Source organism: Orycteropus afer, unplaced genomic scaffold, assembly GCF_000298275.1.
Source record: "Orycteropus afer afer isolate SDZICR_OR568_19922 unplaced genomic scaffold, OryAfe1.0 scaffold00339, whole genome shotgun sequence".
Classification (NCBI taxonomy): domain Eukaryota; kingdom Metazoa; phylum Chordata; class Mammalia; order Tubulidentata; family Orycteropodidae; genus Orycteropus; species Orycteropus afer.
The window spans coordinates 753,968-764,865 of NW_006921926.1; the positions used below are offsets into that span (position 1 = coordinate 753,968).

The 10,898-nt window shown below is 39.4% G+C and overlaps 1 pseudogene; it reads left to right on the forward strand.

The window, feature by feature from the left end:
- Positions 1 to 9,824: 9,824 nt before the first annotated feature.
- LOC122151237 lies at positions 9,825 to 10,379 on the forward strand (annotated as a pseudogene).
- The last annotated feature ends 519 nt before the right edge of the window (positions 10,380 to 10,898 follow it).

A 10,898-nucleotide genomic window follows, 5' to 3' on the forward strand; every position in this document is an offset into this window, starting at 1 on the left:
CTGCTGCTTTTTATGTGCATCAATGTGGTACTCATCTGGTGCCTAACTCATAGCACAGTATAAATCATGTGGCAGTTACCTCCCAAGTTGCAAGTTGCCTTCACCTGCAGTTCAATTTTGCCATCTGCCGTTTGCTTGCTGATTTTTTTTTAATACAAAAGAACAGTAATTATATCCTATTTTTAATTATGCATTCACTCCCAAGGGAAGAAAAGAATCTGATTGTTTCCATACAGACCAAAATACTTCATCTTTACTCTGAACTTGCCATTGCCTTAGCTTGTGTGCGGCTTATACTTGACTCATTTAAATTTAACCCTGGATTTGCATGTCGTTTGGATGACAACAAAGAGTTATAAAGATTGTGAGCATTATTAGGCTTCCCCTTGTATCTAATTAATTCATTATCTTTTGCATAGAGACTGTGTTAGAAGCCACAAGTTGAGGGACTTATAACATTTTATGAACACACAATAATAAATAGTGGGAAACTGGTCAAGTTCGAGGCTGTTGAGATATATTTCACTTCTATGAGCAACTAAACATTATATTAAGTCAGTTTGAACTAATTTTTAAGAGCTTATTTTTAAGGTTTGGGATTTACTCACAAACAAGCTAATACTAGGCTACCACAGAAGCCACTTCTATAATGCATTAGTTATTGTTGTTGTTAGTGACCCCATGTGACAGAGTAGAACTGTCCATAGGATTTCTAGGCTGTAATATTTACAGGAACAGATCACCAGGTCTTTTCTCCCACAGGGCAGCTGGTCGGTTCGAATGGCTGACCTTTTGGTTAGTGGCAGAGCACTTAACTGTTGCACCACCAGGGCTCCTCATAATGAATTTACCAACTAACAAACCCATGGGGCAATCTTCCAGTACATAGTATTCAGTAATTGGCCTTTAAAAGACAGTCTGACGTAAAGAAAAGAGGCAAAGGCTTTGTTGTCAGGAGGTTCCGGTTTCAAGTACTGTCATTGCAACTTTACTAGCTGTAATGTCATGTTGTTAATTTAATCTTTCATCATCTGGAAAACTGGAATAAATGTATCTACTACATAAGGTTGGGAAGATTAATTTGAGGATTTACATGGGAGCACTTTGCAAAGGTATATTTTACCGCTATAAATCTGGGTATTATTTCAATGACTCAACACTGTGCTCAAGAAAATTACAAAGTAGGTGAAGTATATAGTCTCTCTGCCTGAGACCTGCTTCCTTTGGCCAATCATCTCCTAATGCCAATGCTTGACCAGCCGTCACCTACCTGCTTTCCCTCTACTTCACTCAGTCAATGTACTAATTTCAGCTTTGTCCCAAATTATGCTAGCTTTTGAAGACAGATTTCCAAGCTGGACATTTATAGCCATATTCACTGCTATATAATCTCTTTTGGACTACCAGTGGGATTCAAAGTTTTGAATCACTTCATATGAGTGAGGACTTATTCTAGCTACCATTCTCTCCCTGTATTTGCAGGACAGTCCTGGATAACTGAACATTTGTTCTGTCCTATTTGCAGGTGCCATCTTAACCTTATAGCGTAGTCACAGTGTAACATAAAACTTGATATAAAAGGAATGAGGTTCAATACTTGTTTTGAATTCACTGTTGGGGTGATCTCTGGGCAAGTCACCTAACTTTACTGAATCTAGCTTGTTGTTTTTGTTAGTTGCCATTGAGAAGACAACAGAATAAAATGTTTCCCACACCTGCCCCATCTTCATGATCATTGTTGTATTTGAATCCATTATTGCAGCCAACTTACAGGGCTTACGTTCCAGCACTATATTAAACAATATTCTTTTGTGATCCATGGGATTTTCATTGACTGTTTTCCATGTACATCACCAGGCTTTCTTTCTAATCTCTTTTAGTCTGGAAGCATTACTAAAACATGTTCATCATGAGTGACCCTGCTGGTATTTGAAATACCAGTGACATAGCCTCTATTATCACAGTAACATGCAAACCACCACAATAGGGCAAATTGACCCATGGGTTGTGGGAATTCAATTTATTTATCTCTAAATAAAGTTTATATTTCTTAAGAGTATTGGAAGCATTCAATGACATAGTAAGTATAATAACTAAGAATTACTGAACAGTTAATGTATGCTAGGAATTGTTCTAAGCACTTTACACTTATTCACTCAATAACCTTATGAAGTGATAAAATTATTATCCCCATAGACAAAATGCAAAGAGTAAGTACAACCAGTAACTCCTTAAGCTGAGACTTGTACCCAGATTACCTGGCTCATGAACTTAACACATATATAAGGATCTCATTTACTTAAAACTATAGTACCCCACAGAGGAAAATATCACAAATTTACTGATTGAGAACAATAAATACTAGAAGTACTATAAGGAACATAACACACAGAACGAAAGACTTTATTTAGATTCTAGTTTATGCCTTACGAACAATGTGACCTTTGCTAAGTCACTTGATCACTCCTAAGTTGTTTCTTCATATGGAAAGCAAGAATACTTATTAACCCTAGATTACACTTGACTGCTAACCTGAAGGCTGGCCATTCAAACCCACTAGCCACTCCTTGGAAGGAAGGTTGGGCAATCTACTTCTGTAGTGATACTGCCTCGGAAACCCAAGGAGAGGTCGCTTTGAGTTGGGTCAGACTCAATGGCACATAACAACAACAACAACAACACAATGTTGTTTGAGAAATAAATGAGATGGTACCTTAAAGAATGTCTGACACGTTATTGAATTAATATAATGGGAGTTTTTTAGAAGAAAATGATTTCTGTTTCCCAATTTCCTTTTGCCTTTCTCTCTAGCAACTGCACTTTATTTCCTTCTACACCAGGGCCACAAAACACTCATAGAGGAAAAAATTCTTGATAAAAGGTACTATGCTTTTACTGATGCAGTGTGTCTCTCTTTGGAGTGTTTGAAGAGAGAGGGGTTAATCTAAAAGAATGCCTCTGTAATAGTGGAATTTCAGGCAGCATAGTGCCTAAAGCACTGGACTGCTAACCAGAAGGCTGGCGGTTCAAACCCACTAGCCACTCCTTGGAAGGAAGATGGGGCAATCTACTTCTGTAGTGATACTGCCTTGGAAACCCAAGGAGGGGTCGCTATGAGTTAGGTCCGACTGGACGGCAAATACAACAACAAAGCAACATTCCATTGATTTAAGTGAGCTATTTAAGGCCAAAGGAATTTTCTCAGTGTCCTTGAAATCACAAATTATACCATGTAGGTCACCCCAAGGCAAAGGTTACAAACTAGTCCAACCAGTATTGTCTTTTACACAGTACCTTAAGAAAAAATGTTTGCATATGAATGACTAGAGGTAAATTATGGGCTTCAATGACCTCTAGTTAACCTAGGTCCTCTAGCTTGTATTTGCCACCCCTAGAGTTTAGGAACAAGTTTTAGATAAGCCACAAAAAGATTGAACACAATCAACTGTTTTTATTCATTCAATTCTTTAATTGTGAAGAAAGGACCTTAGAATTTACTGCCAAGATGAAAAATTACAAATTTCCCTGAACCTTAACCACCAGTCAGTTTTAGCCCACCCCAAAACTCCCCAAAGTACTTAGACATGTTGTATAGTACTGATTTATAACACTATTGAAGTAGGGTATAACTAAATAGCTTACTTAAATAGTAATGAAATAAGAGCCTACACTATTGATTCACAGCCAAGGGAAACTATGGCAACAGGCTTATATTCCTGAGATAATGCATATGATTTGCATCTTCATTAAAACCTACTCCTCATATAAACATGTATAAAAATAATCTTTTGAATGGATTGCCACAGAAATATTTGCTTAAAAAGCTGTCCCAGAGCTGACTAATGAAAAACTGAATTGATAGACAGACATTTGAGGATTAAAACCAGGAAGTGAACATTTTCCATGTTGAGTGAATCTCTGGTACAAGAGACAGAATTACTCCTTTGGGCTTGTGAGCAGTCACCTAAGTTTCAGTTATGGATATTTCCTCCTCTGGAGCAAAGAAAAGCAAAGAAAACAAAGACACATGGAAACAATTAGTCCAAGGGACAAGGGACCATGTGAACCTCAGCCTTCATGACCCTGAGACCAGAAGAACAAGATAGTGCCCAGATACTACTGTCAACCACTCTGAAAGGGATCACAGTAGGAGTCCAAGACAGAGTGGGAGAAAAATGTGGAACTAATCTCAAAATAATAATAATAATAAAAGACCAAGCTTACTGGTCTGATAAGGACTAGTGGAACCCCTGAGACTATGACGTTTAGTTACACTTTCGACCCGAACTGAATCACTCTGTAGCTCAACTTTCAGCCAAACAATAGACAGGCTTATGAAGAGAACAATAACACTGGTAAGGTATTCACTTCTTGTAACAACCCAACATAAGAGATCAAAAGGGTAGCTTTTTCATGGGCATAAAACTCAGAAGGCAGGAATGGCTAGGAAAGAAGGACAAAGGGAAATGGGAGGAAGTGGGAGAGTGCTGTTACATTGTGGGGATTGTAATGAATGTCACAAAACAAAATGTGTATGAACTGTTGAGTGGAAAACCAATTTACTCTGTAAACTTTAACCCAAATCACAATAAAAAGTTTATTAGAAAAGAAAAGAAAAAGAAAAAGAATTACCGCTTTGAGAGACAATGGTTCTAAGGAACCTACAGGGAAAGTAACCCTGCAGGGCATCAACAGTCACATATGTGACCACTATTGTTTTTCAAGCATCATTAGTAAAGTATTTGACTTTACTAAGTACAAAACCCCTATAATGTCTATAATGTCTGTGCTTCAGTGTACTTCTTATACTAATCTAAGATCATCCAAGAAAAATTATGGGGCAATTAAGTGACAAGATCAAGGTAAATGCTGTAGGGCAAAATATCATCCAACTGCTCTTGTGTTAGTGACAAGACTGGTCACTCAAGTCTACCTATACACTTGTGGATCCTAGAGCAAGAGTACAAATAGAAGCTCATTTATCATATATCAAATATTTGTTGTTGGTGTTAGGTGCCATCAAGTCATCTCTGACTCATAGCGACCCTATGCACAGCAGAAAGAAACACCACAAAGTCCTGAGCCAGATCCCTGATTCTTGCTATACTTGAGCCCATCGCCGCTGCCACTATATCAATCCATCTCGTTGAGGGCCTTCCCCTCCTTCGTTGACCCTCCACCTTACTAAGCATGACATCCTTCTCCAGGGAATGGTCCCTTCTGACAACATGACCAAAGTAGGTTAAGCGAAGTCTGGCCGTTCTTGCTTCCAAGGAGCATTCTGGCTGCACTTTCTCCAGGACAGACCTGTCAGGTGTTTTAGCAGACCATGGTACTTTCAGCGTTCTTCACCAACACCACAGCTCAAAAGCATCAATTCTTCTTCAGTCTTCCTTACTCATTGTCCAGCTCTCATATGCATATGAGGCGATTGAAAATATCATGGCTTATGTCAGGCGCTCCTTAGTCCTCAAGGAAACATCTTTGCTCTTCAGCATTTGAAAGAGGTCTGCTGCAGCCGGTTTGCCCAGTGCTATACGTCACCTGAAGGAGCTCTGGTAGCATATTGTCTAAGGCACTTGACTGCTAACCAGAAGTCTGGAGGTTAAACCCACCAGCCACTCCTCAGAAGGAAGGTTGGGCAATCTACTTCCGTAGTGATACTGCCTCGGAAACCCAAGGAGGGATCGCTGTGAGTCGGGGCCGACTCGAAGGCACGTAACAACAACAACATATGTAACCTGATGTCCTAACTGCTGCTTCCACTGGTGTCGATTGTAGAACCAAGTAATGTGAAGTCTTTGACAATTTCAATCTTTTCTCCATTCATCAGATATTTAACAGTTATAAATTAAAATAGTAATTTATTAGATAATTTTTTCCCCTCTACCTTGACAAATATACCTTCAAAATGATGTGGAAAGTAAGAATTAAATTTAGACTTCTCTGATTTCTCAAAATCTGTGCTAATACTGTCCTTGAAGAGATAGTTGGCTCCTAGTCTCCAACTTGAGGGGCCTAATTATACCTCTCTCTTGCATCATAAAGGGGCCATTTCTTCCCAGTCAGGATGTACAAGCTCCATTCTTATATCTATCCATATTGGCCAAATTTCAGACTAAGGGAACATATACTGTCAGTAATGACATCCTCAGAAGAACAAATCAGGCAAGAGGCCCACACATGGCTCAGGACCATTTGGGGAGAGAATTATGGGGTCTGCCATATCTGAACACACTCTAGAAAAGCTAAGAGGTACTAACTCTGGGTAAGCATATCCCTTTGACTACTCTGAGGGAGGAACACAGCCAGAGGAGGGTCAGAATAGGACCCACTAATGAGGGAGATCCTCTAAATTGTGGGGATCAAGGAGGGAACCCCTTTTCCCCTTCTACCTGTGTCTAAGGGAAAAGCTGAGTTTCCCAAATTTACAGTTTTATTCTTACTTTCATTTGTAGCATGCAGCACTGAGAATGATAGGAAGGATAATGACATAATTTTGCATTGTTCTGGAGGTTCACAGAAATCTGTGTCATTTTCAGCCACTCTAAGAATTTTATTTCTTCTTAAAACTGAATCATGCTATACAAGGAATCTAATTTCCATGGACATCTTGGACTAATGAGAACTTTTAAGGATGTTCCAGGCAATTTGTCTCAACCCAGCCCTTCAAACCTTATTCTACTTGGAGTAAACATCTGCCTCAGATATTTCAAGTTCTGACCCAGACCAAACTGACTACTCAGGGTATAAGGTAAAAAACTGCCTGGCAGGAAATTTTGCTTTCATTAACCAACTGAGAAGTTAAGTAGTTATGTTACTTGTATATTGCTTTATTTCTCCATTTGTCACGTATACTTTCCTAGAGCAAAGTAATTATTTTATTCTTCTTCACTATTTGTTCTCTTGTGCCATTCTAACAGAAGATAACACAAATGGGTGGATGGTTTTAACAAACAGGGATTTATTGTCTTACAGTTTTGGAGGCTAGAAGTCTGAATTCAAAGTGCTAGCTCTAGGGGCTGGCTAAAAACCCCTTGACCTTGGCCTTCAGCTCTGACTCTTGATCCTGGCCCACTGAAGCTGGAGGCTTCTCTTAACTCAGGCAACTTCTGGCTCCTGAGGCTGACCAACCCAAGGTTGACAAATAAAATGGCAGGCCAAAGATTACTAAACAACATGGCTGGCCACTAACTAGTTCAAGTCCAGAGATAGTCCCAAGATCAGCAGACAACACAGCAGGCTGCTGGATGAAAACTTGGCTACATGCAGGGTCCAAGCATGCCAAAAAGCTCAGACACCTTTCTCAATGCTTCTTCTTATACACTGGAAGCAGACCATATCCCTCAGGCAGCTACTCAGTTGCTCCAGTAGATTCCATCATGGAATTGGTTAACAGTCTCATACTGGGGAACAACTACATCCAGCTGTCCAGACACTCAAAACCAGACCCAGACAAGTTGACACACAACTTAACTACCCCAATCACACTCACAAATATAGTACCCTTTATCAAATATTCTACTGATAGTGTAAACTGACTAACTATTAAAGAATAGGATAAGATTTGCTACATATATTTGGTCTTCCTTTAAAAAGCATTTCACATTATCTTCACATTCATGTTTATCTATGGGGGAACTAGAAGATTTTTAGTCTAACCTCTTCATCTCACTTGGTGGAAACTGAGGCTCAGAATGGTTGGAAAATGAATAAAATCACACAGTAAAATTGGTAGTCAATTCCAGTGTCTTGTAAGATTTGTTAGCATCAGTCAATTACAGCTTTCATTATATCATATAACCTGATATCAGGAGGAGGAAAACAGAGGGACTAGGGAATTTGAATGACCAGACTTCGTCTCACCTATTTTGGTCATGTTGTAAGAAGGGACCATTCCCTGGAGAAGGATGTCATGCTTGGTAGGGTGGAGGGTCAACGAAAGAGGGGGAGGCCTTCAACGAGATGGATTGACACGGTGGCTGCAATGATGGGTTCAAGTATAGCAGGGATTGTGGGGCTGGCACGGGATCGGGCAGTGTTTCGTTCTGCTGTGCATGGGGTCTCTATGAGTCGGAAAGGACTCGATGGCACTTAACAAAAACAACAACAGGGAATTTGACCATGGGTCCCTAAATAATCCTGATGAACAGTCCAAGAATCTTGGGTGCTTGCCATTTTACCAACTTTCCTTTTCACCTGTGCCTACTAATATGAGGGTGGGGGAAACGCATCACCAGTTCTGCTCAGACATTTGAAAATTAAAAAAAAAAAAAAACCCTCCAGCAAAGGGATAAGAAACAAATGTAGACAATAACTCATGATTGTTGGGCACTTAAATATATAAATCTCTATATTTCAGTGACTTAATACCACAAACATTTATTTTTTGCTCAGGTCCCGGTCCCCTGCTCCTGGTTGTAGATGCTGTTGAGGAACCCAGATTCCTTCCTTCTTGAAGGTCAGTCATCCCACATGGTCTTTCAGTTGCCTGCATTCAACAGGATGATGGGGAGAGAGAGGGCGTAGGAGGAAAACAAAACCAAAACAAAACTCCTGACATGTTTCATCACTTCTGTTCATATTCCATTGAAAATTAGTCATAAAGCCACACCTGGATAAAATGACCATGCTCTCACTGATAGGGCAGTCCACTCCTAGTAATAACTTCACATTATGGAAAGGAGAGTATGTAGTTTTAGTAGACAACTAGCCATCTCTGCCAGAATTTATAAATATCATCTTGAGTAGTGTTCTGATTACCTGGTCCCACTCTGACAGGAATATAACACAAATGGGATGGCCTGAATAAACAGGAGTTTATTCTCTTAGAGTTCAGGAGGTTAGAAGTCTGAGTTCCAAGTGCTAGTCTCTAGCCACTCAACCAGGCCTACCCAAGTTGACACACAAACTTAGCCACCACAAGTAGAAAGCAAAAAGACACAAATAAAAATAAAAAGCTAATTAATGATTATTAATTATCCCTAATTGTTCTTAACTTTTCATTTACTGAATCACACATAGGCATTAGTTATTCTAGTTCTTGGCACCTACATGACAGTATCCCTGATCTTTACCAATTATTCTCCTAACAGAAGCTAAAGAGTAAGCTACTCCTTTTAAGATTGGAGCTATTTACACATTAGATTTAGTAAGTAGATTCTAGAAAGCAAGAACGTTCAAGAACATTTCAGTTTGGTTTTCTGGTGATATTTTTAATTTCTCAGAAAATCCCTCTCATCCCTAAGCTTTAGATGTAAAATAATACTGGCAATCACTACTTAGAAGAGATCTACGCAATACTTTAACCTTGTGATTTCAATGTTACACATTCTGAGAGAGAAGAGAAAGTTTCAAGAAGATGATAAGGAATAAAATCAAGTGATGCAGTGAAAACAAGCATGACACTCAGGAAAGGACACTGGCTTTGACAATTGAGACATCCCTTGGGTGATTTGAGAAAGTTTTACTGGAGGAGAGGGACTAAAAATAAGAATGAGATGGGAAAAATAATTAACTGTTGGTAAGAAAAAAACTAGAGTATATAACTGGAGTTTTCTAATACAGCTGCTCATCAGCATGAACTAGAGAATGTTTCTCAAGTACAATCCCCTGGCCCCACCCTTAATGATCTAAGTATCTGGGGAAGAAACTGGGAATCTGCATTTTTACTCAGCACTCCAGGTGATTTTTTTCAGGGGAGAGGTCCACAAATCCTTCTTAAAAGCTATGGCCTATACAGACATTGCAGTATGTTGAGCTCCATGGAGATAGCTCTGGGGCAAGTGAACTGGGAGACTGTGACTCACTGAGGAAAAATAACCATGTGCAAAGGAGATCCTAGGAAGCCAAGAGCTAAATGACATTGTATACACTCTTTGTGCAAACTTGCCAGGAGAATCATAAAAAGAAGCACCCAGATGCTTCAGCCAACTTCTAGTTTTCCAATGAGAAAAGAAAATTTGGAAACATGACAGACGTGGACAAGTTTCACTGTGAAACAGAAATAACACCTATATCCCTCCTAAAGGAGAAACAAAAAAATTCAAAACTTTCAATATGCCCGAGAGGTTTTGTCTGGCCTTTTTCTTGTTTTGTTCTTAGTATCACCCCAAAATCAAAACAGGCCATACAGCTTATCCACTGGTGATATTGCAAAGGCAGTGGGAAAGATGTGGAATAGCGCTGCTGTAGATGACAGGAACTTTATAGAAAGAGGGCTGCCAAACTGAAGGAGAAATACAAAAAGAATATCACTTTCTTTTTGGAAAGCCTGATGAAGCAAAACAAGGGAGTCATCAAGGATGGAAAAATGAGAAAAAGAAGAGGAGAAAGATGAAGAAGACAAAGATGAAGAAGGTGCTAATGTTGCTGAATAAGTTGGTTCTAGCACAGTTTTTTTTCTTTTTTTGTCTACATACCATTTAACCTCTCTGTACGCTATTAATTCCTTTTAAAAAGACATTAAATGTAAGATTTTAAAAAACAGTACAATACATTTTTTTGGGGTCGAATCTGACTCAATGGCAGTGAGTTTTTTTTTAATAGTTAACGTACTACTAAATGTGTCTTTACATAACCCTATCATTGTGACACCTTCACTTGTCAGTAACCTTGCCTGGTACAGAATGTTGTTGATAGATGCCACCACATTGGGTCCCACTCATAGTGACCCCATGTACAAAATATGAAACACTGCCCAGGCCTCCTCCTCATCATTGCCAGCCAGTGTCAGTCCATCTCCTTGAGGATCTTCCCCTTATTCTTTGACCCTCTAGTTTTCCAAGCATGATACCCTTATCCAGAGATGGGTCTCTTCTGATAACATGACCAGTGTGCAAGAGACAAAGTCTGGCCATTCTTGGTTCTGGGGGGCATTCTGGCTATAATTCCTCCAA